The sequence below is a fragment of the Scomber scombrus genome, chromosome 1 (genome assembly GCF_963691925.1).
Source record: "Scomber scombrus chromosome 1, fScoSco1.1, whole genome shotgun sequence".
NCBI lineage: Eukaryota > Metazoa > Chordata > Actinopteri > Scombriformes > Scombridae > Scomber > Scomber scombrus.
Window position 1 is genome coordinate 23315628 of NC_084970.1, and position 27417 is coordinate 23343044.

Sequence of the window (27417 nt, forward strand, 5' to 3'; positions counted from 1 at the left end):
GACCACTAGACCCAACACTTAAGCATCTGTTTATCTCTCAGTATAATTGTGTGCGTGTGTCTCTAATTGTGTGTGTGTGTGTGTGTGCGTGTGCGTGTGCGTGTGTACTGGCTCCCCATCTCTGTCTGGAATGGAAACTGCAATAATTGAAAGAGGCACTATCCTGAGGGAATTGTTCTTCCGGTGTTCACAAGGTATCACTCCTTAGCATCTGAGCCTGCACACAGATGTGCACAAACACAAACACACACACTTCCAGACAACAGCTATCAACATATGCATGCAATTTAGCCAATTAAAGCTTTAACCCATAACCCTTCACAGCCCTACCGCAGAGGTAACACAAACTGTTCTCGTGTGAGAGGAAAGAAGATGAAAAATAGGGATAAAAAAAATTATTTATTACAACAAGAAAGTAGAAAAGGGGTGACGCATACTTTTTAAAAAGGAAAACAGGAGTGTTTTTCACTCCTTTGGAATTGAAAAGGTGAAAAAAAGATAAATATCCTGATTCATGTCACGAGGAAAATAGCCAACACACAACCCTGATAGGAATTTATGCAGACATTTTATACAACAAATGTATGATTTATTATTCGAGAAAATAATCTAAAGATTAATCGATATTGAAAATCATCATTAGTTGCAGCCGTATTGTTAAGCGGTCGGTATAACCTATTTTGTGTTTCCTCTTAAAAACAGGCACTTGCCCTTGACTTCAGCCCTTTCTTTTCATTTTGTGCATTTATATTCATTTAAGCAACCAGGATACTCAGAGAAACCAGATTTCACAGGTAATCACAGATGTGTTTATATGCACTGTAGCAACCTGCCTACTGTAAATCTGTGTATAAATGCAGCAGATCAGTGATCAGATTTCTCCTGTGTGCCAAACCTTATTTTAGACCCATGGACCTCTTATTTCACCTGTATTAATGATAGAAAAGGCTGTGTCATTCTTGACTTTTTTTTTGTTTTTGTTGCTTTGTATTTGTTGGAGCATACTGATGGTGCAGTGAGACAACAGACAGATGGAGTACAGCTCTTTCCTGTGTCTGAATTGAACACATGTTAAGAGGTTGAAACAAACTTAACTTAGACTGGTAGAGGTTATATTGTGGTAGTTTCAGTTTTAGAAGGACTTCGGAGGGAATTATTCTAAATATGAGGACACACTGTTCTGAAAATGTACATTCCTAATAAGGCTTAAAACTTTGCTGAGTGTCTTAAGTGAGAGCTGTGGTGGGTAAAGCAGCTGAGTCATCTCAGCAACAATGATGGAGCTGAACAAAGAATTTGAGCAAAAATAACAAACATGTTTTGTGGAAAATGAAAGGAGGTAAATAAATTTAGCATGATGGAGGAAAAATTATAGTGGATAAACATGCAGAGCAAGGATAAGGAGAGAGCTGAAGTTAAAATAGTAAAAAAATACAACATGCAAGACAAAGCAATAGAGAGAGTTTCTAATATAGTCGATATTTATCTGGCCATGTAACAGTCCATTCAACTATCTAGAAGGAGCTCTCATGCAGACTAAATCAGTCTGAGACCTTTGGGTGCTCTCGTAAAGCTGCCAAACAAACTCCTGATCTTCCTCATTTTTTCTCTCAGCCGTCCCCTACCCCCACACTCCGAGGCTGGAATTTCCTGTTGATGGCCCACTGCAAACGCCCACTCTCTTACGGAAAACTTACTTTGAAGATGAGCAAGAAAGACAGAATAGAAGAAAACTACAGAACAGAAATGCACTGCTGTATTACACTGCTGGAACACATTTCTATTTACCCATGCGAGGGAGACAGCCTACGACACACACACACACACACACACACACACACACACACACACACACACACACACACACACACACACACACACACACACACACACACACACACACACACACACACACACACACACACACACACACACACACACACACACACACACACACACACACACACACACACACACACACGTGACTGGAGGGAATAGGAGCTGTTGACCAAGTGGTAAAAAAATGGGAGCAAAGTAATGATAGAATATGGGACAGGAAGGCAAAGCTGGACTGCAGCTCACTAAACTGGACATGATTACACAGAACTCAAAACTTGTCTTTGCCCAGACTTTTGCATTTTTTAAAGGAGAGCCACTTGTTAACAAAGTCAACGTCTTGTTTCAGTTCTTACCAGCGGAGAAGTGGAGGCAAAGGGGTCCACTGTGGTGGGGCAGTTCAGAGGACAAGGGGTGCATTGAGGCTAGGGAGAAGGGATAGATGATACAGGCGTGTGAATGTACAGCCCCAAAAACCCAGCCTACTCAGGTTTCCTCCACAAAGCTTCCATTTTACCATGGTACACCCAACCCCCCTCCTCATCTTGCACACAGATGCACATCCCTCCTCAGCTTCTCACCCCATTGTGCTCGTCTGGCTATTAAAATCTGCTCTCAGCATGTCCTTTTATGTTATGGCATAATGTTGCATGTAACGGTTGACCAACATTAGGACTAGTCGATACACTGTTAACTGTCAGCCCTCCATGTATGTGATGTAATATTGGAGTGTTTTCAGGGAGCACTGGAGGAGGGGGGGGGGGGGTTTGCATGGCATTGTGTTTTTTCCTTCAACCCTCCTTCTGTTTTTGTCTGGTTGAGTGACCCGTCAGAAAAAGTCCCTGTGCACCCTTTTCTCCCCAGCCATGGTCTGGCCAATATGAAAGCAGCCCCGGAGAGAGCAGGACAAAAGGACATGCATGTGACACGCTAAGGCCTTTCGGGATCTGGGTCAGGATAGTGAACTGGTCCTTGAAGCCTGGGTTTCACTAGTAAATGCCTCTGACAGACTGCAGCCCCCGGCAGTTTCACCATACCCTTTAAAATTACACACACTTGCAAGCAGATGAGGCAGAAACAGACAACACAGTTTCATCTGCGGTCTTCCAATTAAAAATGTAAAATTAAATGTTTTGAATTCAGGCAATAATTCCTCCTCTCACACACACGCACATGGATGCGCACACGCACGTCAAGAGGCCACAGTGTTTAACAGGAGGTGTCAGAGTTGAGAAGCATAAGGCAACATTCATACAGAGATCCTCCACCATTTGTGGAGGGACCGGAGAAGAAAGGGCTTTCCTGCACACTAGAACATGGCTAAACAATCCATCACAAAGACTATACACATTTAAAGTGAGCTAATCATTCAACAGGTAGGCTGGAGGACTGGTAGCAGTAATCACAGCCATCAGATGTGCAGTGTATGCACGGCTTGGGCGATTAGACGAGAATATTGGCAATCGGCGACTGGCTGAGTCCATCACAGGTGTTTTTTTCCGGGAACTTTTTTTTTTGCATGATTTTATCTAACTTGCTAAAATGTTGTACAAGCAGTATAGCTGCTTTAAGGGATACCTCAGTGTGTAAGTTGTATGTATAGTGAGTGTGTGGTCGTGAGAGAGTGTGTATGTGGCAGTGAATCAGGTGACCAGAGTAGTGAGTATGAAGTTAGCAATATGGCTGTGAACCTAGCAACACAGTCGCGCACTAACAAGTGCAAATATATTGACAACTGCTGATTTTTGGGCTGATGAAGACCAGTAAGAAAGTTTTTACATTTCATCCAACCTAGTGGGCAAAATATCTAACCTGGATTTGAATCTAATAACTAATAACTAGTAAACATGATCATGGAATTGGTCTGGACTTAAAAACAGATGTTCAGATGTTCAATATTTATCTAAAATTACACTTGAAGGTGCATAGATGAATAAGGACCTCAGTAAAGCTGTATTAAAGGGGAAAAGCTGCATTTAACATAAAGCAGAAAAGTTACAAGACAAAACAATATGACTGATAGCAAACTTAAATCTTCACCACAGATCTGGAAATAGGCCTAAGCATTGTATTTCTGACGCAATACTAAATCTGCTTGCCGCAGCTGATGGATTCAGCATCTAGGTCAGAGTGAATGCAGTGTACAGACAAGAAGAGAGGCAGGCAGGGTTGTTTCCTGTAATCCACAATTGTTTTTATACATTTATTTAAAAATTGAGTTTTTGCAGGCGAAAAATGCTCACTTCCACTACCACAGAAACAAACACAACAACAACAACAGCATTAACGCTTTGAAACATTCTGACGTACGAATTAAACAGAAAACTGATTTCAAACATAAAATGGTTGTCTGCAGCTCCCTTCCCCGCACACTCTGTCAAACACACTCCTCTTACACAACGCTGAACGTGAGAGGGCTCAAGATAGAGCAACTGATCAGGGATCCGGCTTTTGAAGCATAAAGGAGTGAGTCATGATGACCTACATAGGCTGTGAGGAGAGAGTGAGAAAGAGAGAGAGAGAGAGAGAAGAGAAGAGGGTGGGGGGTGGGAGAGATTCCTTCCGCATATCAAAGTGTTTACTTGGCTCTGCATGCATCTTCTCTCTGGGAGGGAGGGAAAGGAAAAAAGGGAAAGGAAGAGGGGGTAGATAACATTAGAATGGAAAAGAAAATGAGAGGACAGGAAAGAGGGAGTTAAATAAAACAATGGCTGTCACTACTGCTGCCTCCCTTGATCTCTGCACTTCATGGCAAACAAAAAGCTCTGCCAACTTATTCTTAAAATCTACTCTTAAATCCCAACACACAGAAACCTGGATTAACACTGACACATAAAGGGTCACGGTGGGAGACAGTCCAACATATCTGTCTGATTGCACACCTTGAGAGTGGGAGATCACTGCTGTCTGAACACACATCACACAGCTAGTGCCAATATTCAAGCAGCATGCATCTCCTGCCTGCTAAGATACAGGCATCGTCTTACAAGGGACTGATGAGCGCTGTGATTTAAATATATGTGGGGGCAGTGCAGTGCCTCCCTGGTACAGTATCTCAGATAGAGTTCACTCCAATACCAAGGAGACCGGCAACATTCCTGGCTGATCAATAAGCACTGCAGAGAGATCCAGTTCCCTTTGAAGCCCGGCCACGGATCTGGTTTCCTAATCACCTCCACCGCTGCACCCTGTTCCTCCTCCTCCCTTTGTCCCTCCCACAGATTTTCCAATACAATGGAGCGGTTTTCACACTATATGTGGGCCTGAGCTGGGTCGGCCTGTTTGGGAGAAGAAAAGGGGGAGTAGTGCCTTCAGTGAGAGGCATTGATGGAAAGCAAAAGGAGAACAAGGAGAAGTGGTGACACAGAGGGGGGAAAGCTATCAGTCTTAAAAAGTCAGTTTTCAGATTAGGTTGTATGGGCTTTCAACTGTGTTTTGTGTTGAGGCTGCTCACTTTGTACTGGTTGGAATAAACCTTTAGAGACTTTAGTGTGGAATCAAAACAGTGCTAACACTAAGCCAAGGGTTGGCATTCGTCAATATAAACATTTTATGGAATAATTTCCCCTAAAAAGTATAAAAATATGCAGTAAATCTCAAACTGTTCTATTCCAAAATGGAGCATCGCAGCTCCATCATTTCAATTAACTTATTACTAACTCATTAGAGTTAGTAATGAGTGAAACTTTTTAAAAGTTGTTGATGCTACATTTAGAAGTTTCACAGTGCATCTTATTGGGCCACTACAGTAACTAGCTTTTACAAAATTACATTGCAAGCAATTCATAGAGCAGAATGCAAAGGGCAAATAATATTACAATAACAAAATTACTGAAAAATTCAATATTGAAATGACTAGAGAGGCAGAACTCCTCTCCCCACTGCGCTCTCTTTCCTTTCTTTCTGTTTTGTGCTGCATCACCATTTAATGCGGCCATGGGAGCTCTGCCAAAAGGCTGTAAGACTGCCATCCACAAGAGGACGGCTGCAACCAAAACAACCAACTACGTCATCTCTTTGAATACATTTCCATCCACTTTCTCTCTCTCTTCCTCTCATACATGCACAGATTATCTTGGGATATGTCCCTGTTACAGAACTTGGACCATGAAGTTGATGATATAAAGCGCAGATATTAGGAAGAGATATGTGCTTTGCTTGACATATGCTCCATTGCCACCAATTGTGTGTGAGTAGAGGGGGAGGTGCATAGAGATGGACACTGGTCGGTACCGGCTAGGGACTTGATCGCATGGGGGGTTTGGGGTAACAAGAGTATGGCGAGTAATGAGGGGTGTGGTGTTTTGGAGATGGGCAAAGAGGGGGGGGGGGATGGGGTGAGGTTAGAGGGGAGAGGGAGGACAGAGGAGGCAGCTGGAGGAGGGGATGTAAGGAGGAGGGCGATGCACTAAAAGGACTGGTGAATTATTGATGAGAGCCAGCAGGCTGGCCCTCAGTACTAATGCATGCACACACACTAAAGGTGCACACAGGCATTTATACAGAGCATGGATATTGTTACACATTACATCAGCTGTGCCTCCTCCCCTCTCTCTTCTTGTTCCTCAGCCACCACCCACAACCTCGATTTAGACTGTCTGTCCTCATGTCTCTTTACTTTCAACCTGTCTCCTGTCCTCTGGCACATCGTCCCCCATTACATCTCTTACCCTGCCCATTGCTTCTCAATTCTGTCCAAAAAACTACACACAAACCAGGTAAGATGTATCAAATTATCACACTTATAACAGTAAACTAAATAATTGTTTTAAAGGTAAAGGTACACACTATGGAATGTGCTAACCACAAGATCTGAGTTCAAGTAGAGGCTAGGAGCCATGCTGGCTGACCCCCCCCCAATCCCTCCATCCCCCAACAACACTGTGTGCAGGCCAAGCACGGACACATCCATTCCACACTAATACAAAGGGGGGACTGAACCAATCTGACTACCACCCCTACTCTGAGCTCTGCGTGTGTGTGCGTGTGTGCGTGTGTGCGTGTGTGTGTGTGTGTGAGAGAGGAGAGAAAGAGTGTGTCATGGGGCCTGCAGGAAATGTTGTGTCTGAGACTGGAGAGCGTAAGACTAAAGCAGGACCGATAGGTTTGGAGAAATGTGACAAATAAAGACAGAAATAAAAAGTAAGAAGGATAATTGTGGAATAGTGTTTAGTCTGCTCTGTTTTAGTGTGTTCGTCGTAAAATGAAGGCAGCAGCTTATTTTTTTTGATAGCATGATGTTGTTTGAATACTAAGATCCCTTAAGAGCCTTAGCAATCAGCTCGTCCAAGAGGCCCCTCCACCACAGCCACTGAGACGTAAAACACATTTATCCATATTTATTCATGCAATTTCCTGTTATACTACCTTTCCCTCGACATGGGCCATTTTTCTTATGCAGCATGTCTTTGCCAAGTCAGAACAAGGTACAGGAGGAAGGAGAAAAAGAAAAAAATGAGCACATGCAGCGGTAATACTTCTACCAAATCTGCGTGCAATTATTCTCTGTGTGAAGAATATTAAACTTAACTGTGAACATGCGAGACAATGAGACCAGAGTTGAAACAAATATGCTCATGTCAGTTCTCATTAAGGTCAGATTAGTATTTCTAGAGATCAAACAAAACAAACCATTTTTATATGAATATCAATAAAGAGGAGTCAGGTTTTACCCTAATTTTATTGGTTAACTAAACGTTATTATCATATAAGAATATTTATTCAAATGTCAGGATAAGCCACGTCTATTTTTTGGGGAGCTGCAAAAATAGATGGTCTCTACTATGAGTAAACATTTTCTGATCATACTGGTGCACAGGCATATATTGTGGGTTTCCGTATGTGTATGAGCAAGCAGAGCGCTGCGTGCTGAACTGAGCAGAGCAAAGCTGAGCTGCATACAGAGCTGCCTCCTCAACATTATTATTGCCTGTAGAGCTCTGGTCTGCCCTTCCCCCATTCCTCTCTCTCTTTCTTTCCCCTCCCCCTGACTGCGGCAGGCAGGCAAGCAAAGCAGATGGTATCCTAGCAAGCAGAATGACCCTGGTGTTCCTGCCACTTGTTTTGATCCTGCAGTCCTGATTGTCCGAGCCTAATCCTACACTAGCCAGAGCTGCTGGACCGCTGCCAGCACTCTTATTAAGCACACAAAGGCTTTTCATTCCAGCTAGGGTGCTAGCTAGCTCATCAGCTTACACACACTATCCCTGTGCTGTCACACGGCTGCTTTCCTCCATCCTCACTCACTCTCACTCTCTCTTCTATTGCTCACCAAATTGCTCTTTATCAAGAAATGCTCGGTTTCAACAACAAACCCGTCTCCACCTCCTCCGTCTCTTTCATTTCTGCTCAGCCTGCTTCAAAGCGCACTGAAGCGGGCTCTCACTGCTTCAGACATTTTTTCCTGCTAATTTTTTGATAAGCCAGTGAAAACACTATCCAACTGTAAACATTAGAGATTATGATACTGTTAGTATAGTCGTAACACAGTAACTATGACAGATAGTATGTTTAAACCCAGGGAAAGTGGAGCTGAATAGCATAAGTATTGAATGTAGTCTGACTATAATGCTTTAAGCATATGGAGTGTCAGGCTTCAAATGAAGCCAGTGTAAACACAGCAGCCTAATGCCCCGATGATAAAGACTGTGAGTAGACGCTCCGTGGAATTTCTCAGCCAATCAAAATGTGTGACTAGGACCAACTTGATATGAGATGGCGGAAGAGATTGTTACTGTTCTGCATGAGTGAATTTATTCTTAGCAGGGATTACTACAGGATAAGTCAAATTACTACTCCCGTCATGCGCTATCTATTGAGGTACACAACTGAAATTCCCTTCCCGTTGAGAATAATTACTTTTATTTCATGTCCCCTGTGATCAACACAGCTTCCACACAGGCTACGTAGCAAAAGCAGCACGTTAGCAGAAGAGCCGTAGCTTCAGAGCTCTGCCTGTGTATCTACACAAGATGCGTTCAGGCACAGTACTGAGTGTAGGCCACCTGCGTTTTGTCAGCAGAAAATAAAATTGAAGCGCAAAAATACAGTTATGAGTCTGAAACGCAAGTGAAACATGAGCTAATACGCAACCTGTGTAGAAAGCTGTACTGATAAAAATTGAAGAGTATTTGTGTAACGAACAACTGAAAAACGTAGTAGAAACACTTTCTGTACAGATAAGCTAGCAAACATGAATCAGAAATTTCTGTAATAGTATGTTTAATTTGTTCTTTTGCCCCTACATTTCTGAATGCAGTTACACACGAAGAGTTCAAGCAATATAGTCGATTATAATAAAATGTTAAAAATCCTATGCTTGATTCTCCAAAAATAAAATAATTTCTTGCTGTTAGTATAAGCAGCTGATTGATATCCAAATTTAACACTGTTAATATTCTGTGCATTTTACATTAAATCTTAAAATTAGAAAACCAATCATTTAATTACTATGATCACCATGTGCGTCACCTGGTCTGGACACTCAGAGCAAGACCAATCGGAGAGGGTTAACAAGAAAAACAAACAAACATGGAAATACTCGTGTCTCATTGGCTGACAGGTCTGTGTAATTTCCTCAATTGACTGGGTTAGTCAAATTGTCAAATGCTAGCTCATACAGTCAGCCAGTGAGAGGAAAAAATGGATATGTGAAGGTTTATTTACAGGTAAAGAGGTTGAAGCTGAAACAGTGGCACAAACATGTTCTCATGCTTAGGTAGGAAAACAAAGTGTGCAAATGTCTGTATGAGTTATAGGTTACGTGAACACGATTTGAGCAGAGCATTAGTTGAATACAGCTAATGTACCTTGTTGTGTAGCCAACTAACCTGTTAGCAATGAGAGCTTAGTTGTGCCATCCCTTGGCTAGTGACACCAAACTAGCCTAGTGTCGTGTGACAGACAACAAGTTTTATATTTTATTGGTCTGGTAGTCCTACAAACAGTGGCATCACCTGAGGCAGTCATGTGCAGATTATATGCTAAATTAAATCCAAAACCTTCCTTCTTTCTCCAGTTTTCACACGTTTAAGCAATGTGTAGCCCTCACATGCAAGAAACACTCTATTTAGAAGTACATTTTTTAAGAAGTTTTTTGATGGAGAAGAATCCAGCCAGTAAGTCCAGATTTAAAAAGTCACTGAATATGTTTTCTAGGAGGGCTAAGTCATGCAGTCTGAAACACTCGCTCATTCTTGCTTCCTCCTCCTCCGCTTGCTCCTCTCCGTCTCTGAGCTAAAATCAAAGATTATGACTGAGAATTCTACAGCATGTTGCCTAGCAACCTACACAAGAAAGCCACACTACATCAGACATGAGGGACATAGGCAGGCCCATGCACACCAACACACACAAATATGGGGTTTATGCTCCCCCGCAGCCAAATCCAGAAATGACTGAAAAATAGAATCACTTCATACAGCTCAATATCTTCCATTTCTAAAACAGAGTAAAAACGATAACGTTATTAAAGCAAGGTCAAAGCAAGAACAACACATTCATTTTGAACAAATTACAACTCTATTTCTAAACTATGTCCATATTAGTGGACATGTTAGAGTGACAACTGCAATTTTCAAGGCCAAGCTTTTGCAAGTTTTCAGAAAAGTTTAATTTTGTTTGGCCAAAACAAAATGTTGCTAGATGAAGGCCAACAACTAACATAATGTGATGAAAAACAGGACAACAGAAAGGACAACATTGAGAAGGAGACACTCAGTGTGAAGACAGGTCATAAAGAGGAGCAGCTTTACACTTTTACAGCTGCCATGTTAACTAACACAAAAGGTTCAGTGCATAGTCCAGTTCAGTGTTGCTCAGCTCAGCCAGATGTCATTTACTCTTAGATCCTTACAGCCTCAAACGTTTTAAAAATTAACCTTTTGGCTGCCAACACTTTTTTGTCACATGCTGCTGGACAACCTGATACAGGGATTCTCTGAAAGAAGTCATCTTATTAGCCTGAGCAGGTTGAGTCAATGCAGATGATGTAAGACAGCTCCAACCAGACTAGCCAACCCTCTGTACTTAAGAATCCATCAGGCTTAGAGATCAATAGGAATAGGCCCAGGCTTTGTGCTGCAGCTGCCGCATTGCAATAAAAGCCTCGCTGGGCCTGACCCGGCAGAAGCGAACACTGATAAAAAAAGGCTGTGTTGGATTACCAGCGAACCCTGCCCTCTACTTCTTCAGCCGTAACACACGCCACACACACACACACACACACACACACACCTAAACTGTAAATTTCAGTCACATGCTGCTCACTGCATTATACACTTCTCTCTGTAGAAGTCATGTATCTGTACTGGTGCATGTAACAGTCCTAACAGAGGAACAGAACTAGAGTTGAAGCATGTGCAGAAATGCACATGTATCTTTCTGCAGTACACTGAGCTGTCCTCCCATTTCCTCTTATTGCAACATATTACAGTTGCGTTCACATATCCACAGATTACATACAGGTGCTGTGCAACATAGGTATCATTCCCATTAGGAATGATAAGGTGGGTGTCACTGTACATTTGAGATGGAGCGAGGTCCTAGCAGTCCTAGTTTTTTATTTTTTATTGCTGCCTCTATAATTAAACAATATCAGCACTTAAAGCAATGAAACAATCTTTCAATTTGAATGCCAACTGTGAGTAAACAGTAAAGATGATTGTATTTTACATGAGAACATTATTTTCCCCCACACCTCAGAGGATAATACATGGTACCTATCTTTGTTAATCATCAGACATTTTGCAGAAAGATTACCATAAACAGTTAAGTCCTGAGTATTACTGCTTTACAGCATAAAAGATCATGCAGCTACTCAAATTTAAATATCATAGGACAGCCTCTAAAAGCATTTCAAAACAATTTCTCCCACACAACAATATAAAAAGCTCAAAATGCAGACAGATACACGTTAAAACAGCTCTTTGTGTTTGTCTTTAGGTGAAAAAGTAAGAGAGCCAGAGCATGACTAACTATCGACCTGTAAAAGTGACTGCTGCCTCTGAGCCTTGCAGTTCTTCTTTCCCCCCTGTTTGCCTCTCTTCTCTTCTCTGGCCTGTGACATCATCACCGCTCCAAAGCGGCACTCTATATTTAGCCGCTCACACCCCTGCTGGGTCTCACTACTCTGTCAATGCCTCGACCGTGCTCAATCTCCCTCCCTCCCTGCCTCAGATGGCTCATCTCGCCATGTTACCTGGGGAGGCTGAATGCTTTTAAAAAAAGGGGAATGAGGGGAAAGGGACGTAGCTGGAAAGAAAAGGACTGAAAGGAGATAAAAAGGAACACGCTCATTGAGAAAGACAGAGGGGAGGGTTTGGAGGAAGAAGCAGTATAGTGTGAATAGCTGTGCTGTAAATCAGCCTCTCCATAAAGTCTCCCTGTGAGAATTGCTCACGTGTTGCCTCCTTACACCACACTGTCACAATGTGCACACACGTGCACACGCACACACACACACGTGCACACACTTCAAAAACACAAAAATAAGCCCTGCAGAGCTCTGCAATACTACACTGCACTCTTCCAATGCTGCTCAACAGTACATTATAAAGGATTGTGTGTGTGTGTGTGCTTGTGTGTGTGTGTGTGTGTGTGGGAGAGAGGATGGGGGAGGGTGCAGTGCGTCTGTGACTGGCATTTCAAACATCCTCCCTGCACAAAATAACATCCTGGGAAGATAATCTGTGAGCGTGTGACAATTTATTCAGGCTCACGTTTCTGCAGAGTGTGAAAGCCACTGAACGGTAGAGGGGAAGTGCAGGAGACCAATGAGTGTTTGCTGGTTACTTCTGCCTAGAGACACCAGCTAACAGCTTCAACAACCACACAGAAGGAAAACACACCGCTTCATCTTATTTGCTCTCCTGCATTCACCAGCGCACTCAATCGCTTTGGCGCTTCTTAATTTTTCTACGAAAGGCTTTTTTTCAGTTATCCACATCACTGCCCACTACTCAATCTACCCATCCCCCCGTGTTGTTGTTGGGGCTGCTCAGTAAAACACACGGGAGGCAGGCGCTGGTGTAGAATGAACCAGAGTGTGATGTAGAAAAAAGGGTTCATGGTGTTTTGGATGAGTGAGCAGGAATGTATGGTCTGTATGGACAATTTGATGGTCATATGTCTACATGTTTTCTGTGCTTTCTATAGCTGCTGCTTGCAGGAGGCTGGAGGGGGGAACAGAGGAGTCATCAGGGTCATTTGGATCACCATCAACTCTTCTCACCTGGCCTTACTAGCTGCTAAGCTACATAAGCTGGTGTTAGCAAGTCTCGGATTCATTCCAGCAGTACACTTTCCATGATGACAAACTTGTAACCATTGCTACGTTTTTTCTGGTGTTATTTTTGTAGTTACTTTTCAATTTTGTTAAAAATAAATGATTATAATTAAAAACTTTTTTTTGGGGGGTGGGGGGGCTGGGTTGTGACAGCAGTCTAGTGAAATGGGATTCTCCTGAACAGAACACAATAGCATTCATGCAGAAAATTGAGGGAAATCAGCAATAATGTTCAAGACTCAACAGTTGTCTGTCATCCTAATCCCATGATGATTAATTAATAGCTCAACTATTGACATTTAAAAATCATGCCAACAAGAGTAATGTTGGTGTTTGGAAAGGAGCGTTCCAGAGAGGTGGAAAGTGGTGATAACTGTGGTAAGTGGGGCATTGCTCAGAGGTTTGGCTGGTCCAGTTAGCACATGTACTGCTAACTAGCAAAGCTCTGGAAGGTTCCTATGTCTTCAAAACACTGAACCTCATTATTCATAACCATATATCTGTCTTCAACCCAAGTAGAAGCCATCTCTACATCTAATCAGTGATGCTCAAACATCACTTTACCTCTATATTGTTCAGCACCCACCCCACTCAAACCAGACATTTTTATAACCGTTAACGGGCTTTACAGTCCTGGAGCCACACTTGCATGCTCATCCACACACCATTACCCCCCTCAGTAATGTAGTAGTGATTGAAGTGGGAACCAGAGGCTGTACTAACAGGTGGGCACACATGCTGCGAGGGAGATTCATCAGATTATCCCGCTAGCACTCAGGGCAGGCTTGCCTTGATACACTGTGTGTGTGTGTGTGTGTGTGTGTGTGTGTGTGTGTGTGTGTGTGTGTCTGTCTGTCTATTACCCCTCTCTACAGGACAGGTGAGGAGCAGATCTGCCTCATCTCATTCCTGATCACGTACGGATCTAGCTCCATTAGGACACACCACCCCCAGCTCCCCCATCCTTCCACTCACCTACACACAAACACAGCACCCTCCCCTTCTCAAACTATGAAAGTGGACGGAACACAAGGCAGTTTCTATCCACCGTATGTTTCCCAGCATAAAGGAGGTGCTCTGCTGCAATGTTTTGAAGAAGAAGTTCTTTATTGATCCTCATGGGGAAACTGATCCTCTGCATTTGACCCAACACACACACACACACACACACACACACACACACACACACACACACACACACACACACACACACACACACACACACACACACACACACACACACACACACACACACACACACACACACACACACACACACACACACACACGTATACAGATAGTACAAATAAAAGAACCAACCTTAAAAAAATACTTCAGGTTTTTAAAATTTTAGAACCAGTTCTGATTCAGAATTGGAAAAAGGGGATGCCTGTGCACTTACATAGTCAGTGTAGCAGCTTCAGTTGATTATAATGGACGCGCTCTGCTGCGTCAGGCGCGTCAGCTGTGTCAGGCGCGTCAGCTGTGTCTGTGCCTGGTGTAAAATTGGCAACTGTTCCTGATCAGCCACAGCCGTAATATTAATAAGCTCCTGCTATTGTTTTTTGAATGTCATTCAAGACTTGAAGTTCAATGGCCTTCTTACATTTCAAAATAAAGCAACTCTGTGCTCTTAACTGTATTCTGTGATTTTAAATGCATCATTAAATGTGATGTGATGTGTTACCTGTCTTTGAAGCAACTACATTTGAACATACACTGAGTCACTGGTCTTACCACATGAACCTCCATCTGGGGGAGAAGACTTTTCCTGTAAGCTTATGACAAGTAGACAGCCAGTCAGTGGTTTAGATCACACAAACACATATCTTTAAACTTCCCAGTGAACACTAATCAAGATGAATATGCTGTAATCACTTTGCAAATCAATCTATAAATAAAGGGCACATTTCAGACCACTGTCTTAGCTTTAAATTTTAATCCTGCAGTCTCTCAAAATAGACACAAAATGAGACTAAATGGCTGTTCTGGAGCCCCGTAAAGGTTATATATTGCTTTAAGCTTCCTTGGAGCCCTTTAAGGTCTCATTTAAGTTTAGTTTAATTATAGTGAAGATCACTAAAACCTCCAGACATCTATTTTAATTATTTCTGCCATAAGAAAAATAACGTTCATGTACTGTAATGTAACACATCATTTACCAAATTATGGAGGGATATAGTTAAGCTCTACAGGATGATAGATTCACAACAAGACTATACAGTAATAGTTAAGGGTTGGGGATCATTTCAATTTTATTGACTCCGATCCTGGTTATCGATTCTTGTTCTTATCATTTCCCAGTTTGGATTCCAATATGGTAAAAAAGAGGTCAAATGTTAAGATAACATCTCTTTTTTAAAATCGTTAATTTATTGTTTCATTAAAATAAGTAAATTCAAGGTATTTTAAACTGAACCTTCAGCTTCTGTTTTAAATACTTCCTCCCTAATCTTTCCCTCAGTGACATAGCGTGCTGTCATTGTAAACGCCAATTCACACAGACGTGTTTCACATGTGTGCACTACTAAACAAGGCTGCAGCGTGATAACTTTCCAGAGTTGTAAAATCCTGTCTGTGATTATTACAAACCGCTGTGCAGTGTTTTTCTGATCAGCCTTTAAACGCAATTATCTGTTACTCAAACCAGACCCGCTGGATCTTATTTCATTGTCTCACCAGCACTTGAAACATCACAAACACACCAACACAGCCTGATGGATTGTTTTACACAGGACTGTTTTCAGTCCGAATGCAGCTGAGGAATTCCTGTATGTGGCTGAACAACGAGAAAAAGGTTAAAAAGAAAAGTGACAGCTTATGACAACAATATTACAGTAATGTACATGCTTACACACAGTGTCACAGCTAGCTGTCCTCTGGTGGCTGGTGACATACTCGGGCTCAGAGACCGCAATACATCAAACACTGTACAGTCTTTCAGATCGACGCTGTTCATCAGATTTGATGTGCAACCGGACTTGTGGCTAATAAGCTTCCCACCTGCACCGCACTTCGTTTTGTCGTTTGTTTTTTTCCTAAAGTGAGGCCACATTTACCGCGTTCCATCTTTCCCTACTGATGTGATGTTAGCCATGCGTGCTAGCTTGTATCTGGACAAAACTACATGCCGTGACATAGATAGCCATGTCCTTGCAGACATGTAGCCTTTGTTTGCAATAATGAAGGGTTATATCACATTTACGAACTGATAAGCAGAGTTAGAACAACGACCCCAACAACCATATCGTCCTTTGCGATATTTCATTGTGGATATCGTTATATGTTAATCTAAAGGGGAAAGGGGGTTTTAGTTGATACAGAAATGGAGGAAGAAACATATAGAGCTTGCTGGTATAGCTCTATCCACTCTGTCCCCCTCAGGCCTCAGTGACAGGTGCTGTGCTTTTTCCACTGCTATGCAGGACCTCATTTCTCTGCTGCTCAGCCCAGTTGGCTACGTGAGGCACAGCACTGGAAAGTTGGAGACTATAATGCCAACTGGGGCACAGGTGAATTGAGCAAGAGGTCACGATCACCATTTCTGCAGGAAAAAAAAGTGCAGCTCAATAATGAAACTGGAGCTTAACTGGTCTGAAAGAAGAAAACAATGAGCTGATGTAACTGTCTGATACCAACACCTTGGCTGAACTCAACGACCTGTTTGTGTGGGAGGAAATAAACAAACACACACTAACAGGACTATTGGAGAAACTGTCTTGCAGGTTTGCCACTTGAATTCATGATGATGGGTTTATAACCATGTCGTTGACGCCAAAATGTAGCATTCAACTCTGCGGGTGTGGGGGGAGAAAAGACAATACACTTCCAATTCATTCATCTTCCTCAGGGTCCAGCGGTCAACATCACACCAACACTGGCAGGACAACTGAAACAGGCTCCCTACACATCAGATGGGACCGAGCATTAGACAATATGCTGTTATCAGAGCAAAGTGCAAACGTAACGCTATAAAAAAATAAATTCTGCCTTTATCATATCTTAATGAAGCATAGATCAATCTGTTTCCATGTTTGTCACATCACTTACTCATTTATGTAAGAGTATACATTCTTTCTCCTGCTTTTTTACTGTGTGTGACAGGCATAAGCAGGATAATTTACTGTTCCAATTCTGGCATTCAACCATATCAGAGTGACAGTTTCAGCAGCATCCAGAGCAACATCTACTGGATTCAGTCTTCACCGAATCACGCTTGATTTTATGCGGTCCATACTTCAAAATAGTATTTCCATATCAAAGCGGATGAGCGTTGTAAAGTTGGAATTGTGTGTCACGTTAAAATAAATATGAAAAATGAGAAAATCTGAAATGGAATTTTTTGAAGATAAACTGCAAACAACCCTGCTGTGATGATTTGACTCTATGTAAACAGAGAAAACTCCCTTTGTGCGTTTCTTCTCCTTTCCGCTTTGATAAATCCCCAAAATATTCAAAAATAAAGCGTTTCACAACACACAACAATGAGTCATTCTCATGTGCTGGGCTGCCTTCCACATGTGGGGAGTTTACAGCTACTGGACTGAAATTAACCACGATGTGAAAAAAAGAAAATGCAGAGCGTGCAATAATGTGACAGCTGATACATTTGCAATCATTATCTTCAAGTCAGGTTACTATTGTTCATGCCAATGTCAATTTTTAAAATAACTGATCTTATTCACCATAAATAGTGTATGTCAAAAAATGTTATGGCCCTGATTTTGATTCGCAAGTGATATTAATGAGGCAGCAGAAGGCAAACAACTTAATCCACATACTGTTTATTGGTCCTGGTTGTAAACTAGCAGAGGTGACAAAACATGTTTTAGTAGAGTAAGTAAAGGATCTACATATTTCCATAAGACCTTATCAACATCTTGTTTTGTCACAGTCAGAAACCTGAAGATATTCAATAAAATAAAGACAGATAATTATGACTTTAAATGGGAAACAGTGAGTGTTGCTGGAACATGAACATTAATGAATTCATTAAAAATCAGCACTACAGGCACAAATGAACACAGTTAAATGAATCACCTTCAAGTTTGAGCAAATTTCTACAAATATAAAATGCTATTTCCTTACTTACTATAAGCTTTTCTTATTACTGGCTGGTTCTTGGGTGGAGATTGAATGGGAGTGAGCAGCATACAGCATAGGTGAGCTGTTGTTTAGTGGGTGGGGGTTAGTTCCAGCAAGCAGAGAGTATTCATCTCATCAAAGCATATGGCAGATGCTCAGGACAGTCAGATGAAATGTTACAGGCTTCGTCTAGACATCCAAACAACCACAAAGAGCTTAGTCAGCGCTTTTACCCTGCAACCTACAGCGATGGAAACGATTATGGTGCTGTAAGGCTGAAAAAGCCTCTGCTACCTGGCAAATGATGTATAGTCAAATTAATTGGTTTACTAAAATTACTTTACAAAGTGTTTGAAAAAAATGTACTCAAAAATAAGAAATGATTTTAAGACAATTTAAAAAGGCAGGAGCAAAGCTGAAGACAATTCTTACATATGTGTCATTATTTTAGAATATATGGCATTACAATGAGCTTTTTGATGGCGTTTTAAGAGCAATTCAGTGAGATAAAAAACATTAACTGAACACCACAGAGGAGAGCTTCAAATTCATTTTCCATCTAAATCAACACCTGTGAGATACATTCTAAACAAAAACTGTACATCATGGGCTTTTCCGCGGTGGCACTTCAGGCAAACTGCCATTTTTACTTGTTTTCAACGCCAACACACAGATCAAAATCTGGTCCGTGAAGATTACGTTCACATATTTTAAGACACACACACACAACGAATTTCAAGACTGGATTCACAATCAGATGGTAAACTGGTATCTACAGAAACTCAAGCTTAACCAACACTATAACATCATGTACACTAAAATGAATTGTAACCATCTTCAGGTCTAACAAACACACATCAGTTTTCAGGAACATGCAGCTATTTCTTTTCCTTATTATAACGGTGTGTTTTCCTGGTTTGAAGGTATTTCAGGTGTTTTCAGTAAAACAGATGCAAAGCAGGAGGCTGAAAAGCACTGCAGTTTGAAATGCTAAATTACTACAGTAAAGACCACTTATAGTAAAAAAAGATGACAAAAAAATCTCACAGTAAAAGCTTGAACTGTTTATTCATATTTCAGCCGTTTTACTGTCAACTAGTTCTGGATAATCTGTTTCCATCTATAAAACAAACCTCCAACTTAAGCAAACACGCTTCTCAACATACTCGTTTAGATTTGCCAAATAAAAACTATACTTAGTTGTATATTTTTAACATTTTGACAGTGACTGTCATTGTGGATAAGGATGCAACGATTATAGATTTTGATGGTACAATTATACTTTGAGGAAAAATAACAGTTTCAAGATTATTATGCATTAACTTCACAACACTATGGGTGGATAAAAACATATGAATCCATTTTGTTTTGAAGAGGAAACATAAAACAAACACTTCAAGGATTCTGCAACAGTGGGCTGAACTGCAGCAGTATCAGAGGAAGACTTAGACTAAAAGAGAATAAGAAAAATTAAGACAAATAATCCACAGTAAGATGAACTTCGACTGGACATTGCAGTAATGACTTCAGTTGATTTCTAATTTAGTATTTTTTATTATTATTGATATAAGATTAAGAGGATTACATGCTGTTTTAGTGAGTGTTAATTTATTATTAGTGCAATGCTCCCTTTGCTGCTTTGTTCTCATTTATTTACATTGTACTGAAAGCCCAACTCTTAACTCACCACTGCACTGTTGATTGTGACATGTTTACATTTGATGGTTTATGGCTTTAAAGTGCAGTTAATAGTGAAACTGGCCAATCACTGCATCCCTAATTGTGATGGAACAAATATTCATAATATAAAAATGAATGTTTAATGTACCAAAATGTGGGGACAAAAAAAATACAGAAGAAAACTGAGATTAAATGCTAATTTCATCTGCGTCCAGCTGACTCATTTAATTCAAATAAAATGTGCGTTTTCCAGGATGGGTGCAGGTTACTGCTGACAGACCAATCGAAAAGATATAATACAACCCTGCATGTTTAGTGGGAGAGATTCAAGCTTTGTGATGTGGCCAGGAGCAGCAGATAAAGATGCAGGACACAAAGTAGACAGTCACCACACCTCTGATGTCTTATCTAGACACGTCACTGTCACACACAAACAAGCCGCATGCTCCTCACAAGCACACATACACTCTCAATGTGAGGGCGGATGAGAGTGAGTCACTCTCCCTTCTGGCCATGAAAAAATAAATAAATAAATGAATAGTAGCAATCTGTGGCAGTGAAACCACGACTTAGCAAATGAAATGAAATATATAGCATGTGCATTCTTTCAACTGTATGTGCACACATGGAATGATTGATCAGCTCTATTTAGTGCCAGAATTGTTTGATTGCAAAGGTAAAACCAAGCAGTTAAACCACAAACATGTTTTAAGCTCACTGTACATTTAATAGTTGCCATGACAGCTGTCCAGATGATCACTGCTTTCCACGAAAAGCAGGCTGTAATGCTGAACCTAAAACCAATGCTTCGTTCAGTTCAGTCGAGTTTAAACCCAAACCCTCCATTTCACCAAGAAGTAAGAGCACAGGGACGGAAAATCATACGCAGAGAGATAGAGAGACGCAGAAAGAGAGAGAGAGAGAGACAGAGAGATATGGTACTATGAAGGGCTGATCATCACGACTGCGAGCAAACACCATGTCCACACCAAGAGGGCTAAATTTGGAAAGGCATCTTTTTTCTCTCTCTTCTTCTTGTCTTCCATCCAAAATTAGGCAGCATTTTTCACACCAAACATGGAGCTTTTTGAAAATAATCTCAAATAAAAATGAAGGTAAACAAAGCTCTTTGGAAATTGTGAAGAATTACAGACCACTAATATGAAGAAAGCAACTTTATATTTCCTCAAACTCTGAATTTATGTTTTTGGAGTCAGTAGCACAAAAATGACCATTCATTGTAGTTGAAGCATAACGCTGGAAATAATCTACAATTTTATTTTTTATGATTTCATGATCTTCCAGAGTAGCTGCAGATCTTCTTTGTGTTCTTAATGCCATTTAGGGCCTGTATTTGTACACATGTTTAGCAGTTTCATTCTCCCATTTTTTTGGATCCCCCATCCCCTCCCCCTTGCTTTTTGGATACATGGGGAGTAGCTGTGTGTAAGGCAGATGTCACCGTGTATGCTCCAGGATGCAGGTTGTTTTTACACTGCTCTTCCCAGTTTGACAAGCTGAGAGAAAAATAAAGCACTCATGCCGGGGACAGACCTGGGATGTCATTCTGCATCCATGTGGTAATATAAACTGTTCACATCATCCCAGAAAACCAAATACAGGAACACTGGATTCACTGGAGTTAAATAATGAGCAATGGAGCTGTTGTTTTAATGAACACTGAATGTCTGAGTATAATTGGATGTCATAAATACTTTAGAATGAAAGGGCAGGGGACAGGAGGAGTGAGAAAACAACGGGAGAGATTGACACTAACAGTGGCAGGACATGAGTGACGAAGACCAAAGCATGTGGTGTATAAATTTGGAGGCACTGAGCTGCGGTGGTTCAAACTGGAGCATTAAGCCACTGACTACTTTTGGTACACATTGTATGTTGGTTTCCCCAACAACACTTCTAAATATAACCCTCCACAATTGGAGCAAATGTTGAATAATGAAGCGCGGGAGGCTCTGGAAAAGGAAGACATCGCAAGGAAAATTTAGCCAGCAAATGTACAAAAAAAACAAACTTTTTTTTTCCTGCAAGGCTCACTGCCAAGAAAATGGGAACATTAAATATGTCATGATACATCCTCAAATTTTTCCACATGGCTCGTGTGTTTATCCATCTTCACATTTCTGAAATGTTCTCATAAACAGTGGCCAATAATGCCTATTACTCATTAAAACAGGGAACAATGGCAAATTACTGATCTATTAATCAACCACATGTCAAAGAAAAAAGGTTTGAAGATTATGAGTCACATAAATATGACTGTGTCCTCCAGGTCTTAGAACTACTGGTGCATCAACATACACCACTGAGTTACAAAAAAAGCTATTTTTTTTTCTATTTCTGCCTATTTCAGAGCCAATTCAAACAGGAGAGGTGGTGACAGAGCTGGCAAATGCTGCTAAGACATAGTCCACGGAAGCCTGGCAGGGGATCGCTACAGTGGAAACAACATCTCAAAATCCTGCAACACTACACCCAAACACACCCCTGATGCTTCAGTCTACACTACTGAAAAGTCATCTACCAGCCTCTGATAAGCCATGTGGGAAGTCTGTGTGTTTTCACAGCCACCAAGAAGAATAGCCGAGCTGCCAAATGATTAAAGTGTGCCACATCATCTGTTACGGTTAAAGACAATACTTTAAACTCACAGCGCTGCTTGATATAGGGGCTATAGAAAAATGTGAAAGAAAACAATTATGATTGAAATTCACTGATTCACATGATTTCAGAGCTTAAAAGAACAGCAAGGAATATATTCTAAAAACCTTTCCAATTCCAATTGAAATTCTGGCATACACAGTAATTCACCTCCAGATGACACTGAACCATCTATGAAAAAATTTGTTTCCTCTAAAGTATTAACATAGCTAAAACTGAATAGATGTTTTTAATCTCCTCACTGCACACCGTCAAAATTGTTTTAACCAACTCTGTGTGGGCTCCTTTTCCAACTAAGAAGTCATATTTCCATACTGAATAGTTTATGATTTCTGGTACTACATGAACAGTTCAATCAGTGCTTAAACAGTACTGATGTTTGACAGCCAATGCAGCAGGCTGTGAGGGTTGTGAGACAGTGAATGCAGTGCCATTAAGTTTTAGCCAAAGAAAACAAAAGAGGCCAGCAATGACCTGAAAGCAAAAAGAGCCAAAATAAGACGTGAGCAAAACAGCGTGATGATGATCATTATGTGAGGGAAGCAGAAAACAGTCCATCCTGCAGTGTCGGCTGTTGTTTGACAAGATAAGAGAAGAAAACGACAGGAGTGTGAACTTAACTAGATGACTTACAAAAATCCTGAATACTTCTTTCAGATCAGGGGTCATCACCAAACAAACCCCATCTCCCCATCCCCCACCAACCACCCCATAAAACACCCAAATTACAGACTTGACACTTTTTTTTCTTTGCCTCTTAGTTCTCCTCCCCTTTACCCCTTTTTCTACATGATTGTGGCTCTCCTGCCCTCCTTCTGTTATGGTTATCTACATCTCTGGGAACAATAAGGCTGAGGCAGTGAAGCCCACAGAGGGACACAGATGCCTATCCTGCCACCCACCCCCCAATGACACATTCAGCTATCACTTCTGTTGGTGGAAAACGAGGAGGGGGGGTTAGAGGGTGATGGTGGGAAGGAGTGGACAGGGGAACTAAAGCTATTGTTACCATATAGCTATAGATGACATCATTGCACTGCCCCCAGCTGCTCTCTCTTCTAAACAGAGGTGGAGGAGAGCAGTCAGTATGTTGTCGAGAACAGGAGTACAGGTAAGTTTATTTCTGCACTGCTTCATAGAGAAAAATAAAACCAAAGATGGTGGCAAAAGTTTTTGGGTACCACATGACCACCTTTACTCAACAAAACAAGCAGTGCATTACTCCTACACTCGTCCACAAAGCAAGCTTCCCTTCTCATCAACAGGCAGAGCTGGTATTGATCTTCCCCTGGGGTTTTCTATTTACAATCTGCTGGTTAGCCGGGATAGCAGAGAGAGCAGCGAGGGTGCCTTCCAGAAACTTTACTCAGCAACCATCGATTTACATTTAAATCCTGCTTTCCTCTACCAAATCTGTGACTCTCTCATACCCCTTTTCCACTGAGCTGGAGCTAGAGCTTGCTGGGAGCTAGAGCTTGACTAAGCACCTGCTCTTTGCTTTTCTACCGCCAAAGCTCCAGGCCCGGGCCTCAGAACGGGAGCCAGAGTGAGCACCAAGTCTTTGCTGGTCTAAAGCAAGACCCGATTACGTCAGCGGACTGGGGGCGTGGTTATGTGAGCAGGACTCAAGAATGAGATAAAGTCATATTTAGGCAGAAATAACCTTTCAGTAACTGTATTTGGCCTCCAATCAATTTTTTGCACGTGAAAATGCCTTATTTTGTGTTATAATGGTCCTTTAAAAGAGTTCCAAACTGTCCTGTGAGCTCTAGTGTTTATATTATGAAGCTTATGAATGAGATCAAGTCATATTTAGGCAGAAGTCAACTTTCAGTAACTGTATTTGGCCTTTAATCAATTTTTGGCAGGTGAAAACTGTTCGTTATTTTATAGGCGTATGTAACCCTCCCATAAATCATGTCTTTTATAGTCTTGTCTCCAAATAGTAGGCATAAACAATAATATTAGATATAAAACACATCCCAACATGGGAATCAAATACTACGTAGGGCCCAGATCAGATAAAAAACAACGCAGAGTCACGAGGATCATTGCAAAAGTGATAATTTCTTTACTGAACACACACCCATAAATCACATTCATTATAGTCTAATTTATAATTGCAGACGTACAGTTGTATGTAAATGCATATTATGACCGTTTTAGCGCTACCGCTCAACGGACTGCTGTGCGTGCTCCCGCGGCCAGAAATCAGATTCTGGCAGACGATCACTTTTTGGCGCGACACCGTTCCTGTATTTCTATGTAGGCTTGCAAACACATGAACAGCACTTGCATCGCAGCCGCAATTTCCTCCATCTTCGTCGTCTTCTCCTCCTTCTTTGTTGTCTTTTGTTTTCTTCTTCTCCTTCTTTGTTTTCTTCTTCCTCGTTTCCGGCGGGCTAGATGCCTTGCGGCATGTTGTTGCCTCTCACTGGTGAATCATGGAAGTGCTTCAAAGGCGCACGCTGGCTACGTTATACAGTGACGTAATCGCGTGGCTCCTTGCCAGCTCCTTGCCGGTAGAAACACAACAGGTTCGTAAGAGTTGCTCGGGTTAACACCAACTGAGTACTCGCTGTAGCACCAGCTCCCAGCAAGCTCTAGCTCCAGCTCAGTGGAAAAGGGGTAAAATGGCTCGAACAGAGGGCATGTATCCCACCATCCTCATCACCACTGAGCGACAGTAAAAAAAAAAACGGGATGCTGCTATAATTACGGAAAGCTGCAATACTTAAAAGACAAATAGGACATACTATATACTGTATGTATTTTTTTTCTTGTATTTTTTGCCACATGTGGTAACATCAAGCACAGACCCACTACTGAGCACACCTGGTAGAAAGACATTAGCAACACTCTTCGATTGCCTCTGCAGCACAGCCACAAACAAACAATCTCTGAGCACATGAGCACTAATGTATAATATGATGTTCAAAAAGTTGGTGGTTAAAGTTCAAACATTGAAGGAACACAGTGATGCGAGTCTGTTGCTCAAGGATTTCGCTATGGATACCACAACAATTATATGTTTGCAGGTGAAGCAAAACTGAGAGACAGCCAAAGACAGAGAGCAGGAGGTTAAGTAGCTAAAAAAAGTCAGAAGGGTGTGGTGGCTCTGTCTCCCAATAAAGGCAAGACATTACTGGGACAAACAAGCAAAGTGCTGGTTTGGCTGAGACAGCAGAGTATAGAAAAAGACGGCGGAGGAACAAAGCAGACCACGAGTTCTCGCAATGTATATAAGTTTAGCGCACGCAGAGTTCGTGGTTAAGTCAGAGATTGTGTACAAAGATCCCAATCACTCAAGCACTGTCTGTTGTCTGTATTGCTGCTTCCGCTATGTGGTAATGTACCCCCACCCCCAAACCCCACACACAAACACACACACACACACACACACTCACACACAAACTCCCATTCTGCCTTCCTTCGACTCTGCAGAGAGGCCTGAAGGTTGGAGGAGGAGGGCTGGGAGGATGAAGTGGCGTGGGAAGGGTTAAGTCCAAACAGATCCATCTGCTTCCTCGTCTGTCCTCCTGGCTGGCTGCTCCCAGCCCAGCTCTTACACTGGCTGCAGCCTGATGCAAGGCATAAACATTAGGGCTGGGTATTGTTAAGAATCTCACCATTCGATTCGATTTCGATTCTTTAGGTCCCAAATCGATTCGATATTGATTCAATTCAATATTGATTTAAATGTTTCGATATTGATTCAGTAATAAGTAGAAATACACAAAAATTCATTAGAGTACCTGTTGGTAATTTTAAAATAATGATTTATTTTCATAAAGCGGTAACACAGAGCTATAAGGATGCTTTGCGCTCACACACGCTGCATTTATAGTCACACAAACGCAGTCACTCTAGTGCGCGCTCTTGCTCGTTTACTCCAGATTCCGGGAGATTACGTCTCATTTGCGGGTGTCAGGGAGCCGCTATCAATATGCGGGAGACTCCCGGAACTTCCTGGAGAGTTGGGATGTCTGATGTTGGCGGCATTGTCGGTCACAATTGCCGGTACTTTCTCCGTTAATCCCCATTCATTTATTGCCTCCGTCAACAAGTTTGCTTCGGTTGCCATGTTGTTGTTGTTGTTGTTGTTGTTGTTTGGTCGAGTGCTGCCTCCGTCCGTACAACGCGAATCACACAAAAGGTGTTGCTCACTGCGCCCCCACTGGCCAGGGGCTTGAATCGATTCAGAGGATTTAATGAATCGATATTGAACTGGGAAAAATAAATTGCAATGCATTGATGAATCGATATTTTTACCCACCCCTAATAAACACACACATACATACATACATACATACATGCATACATACACACACAACTGCACTGTACACATCAAAATCACAATGAGTATTTTTGTTTTCTATGATTCTTTGTTTTTTTATTTTCTATAAAGAGAAAAAGGTTTTCCAGATGGCCTTCAATAAGATACTAAATTAAAATAAACATCTGAGAATGTCTTCAACATTTTATTACATTCATACTGAAGAAAGCATTAGCACCAGCATCTGTTTCCCTTCTTAGACAATTTAACATAAGAACTAGGGCTCAACAATTAATCAAAACTATCGAATTCGTAATATGGCCTGTTGCAATGTTCAGATTTCAGGAGGTGCAATATTTGTTAAAAGGCAAACATTTTTATTTAAATACTGTTCAGACAGACTAAACAAAATCTTTGTTTGGCACAGATCCATGCAAATATCCCACCAATTAAAAAAAAAAGAAAAGGAGCATAATGAGGTTAAAAAAAATAATTCAACCATCATATCAATATCAGTCAATATAACAGCAATAAGATATTTTTTCAAAGTTGTCCAGCACTAATAAAGCACTTTGAG

General features: G+C 41.4%; 1 protein-coding gene across 3 annotated transcripts in view; it reads right to left on the bottom strand.

Annotated features, from left to right (window-relative positions):
• ankrd11 (ankyrin repeat domain 11) overlaps positions 1-27417 on the bottom strand; it is a 117112-nt gene that overhangs the window by 48980 nt on the left and 40715 nt on the right. The window contains exon 1 of one of the 3 annotated variants that reach the window (XM_062423494.1): positions 2193-2523. The exons of the other annotated variants lie outside the window; for them this stretch is intronic. The gene's annotated coding sequence lies outside the window, so the exon portion shown is untranslated. Of the gene's footprint in view, positions 1-2192; positions 2524-27417 lie in introns of those variants that run through there. 3 annotated transcript variants of the gene reach the window in all.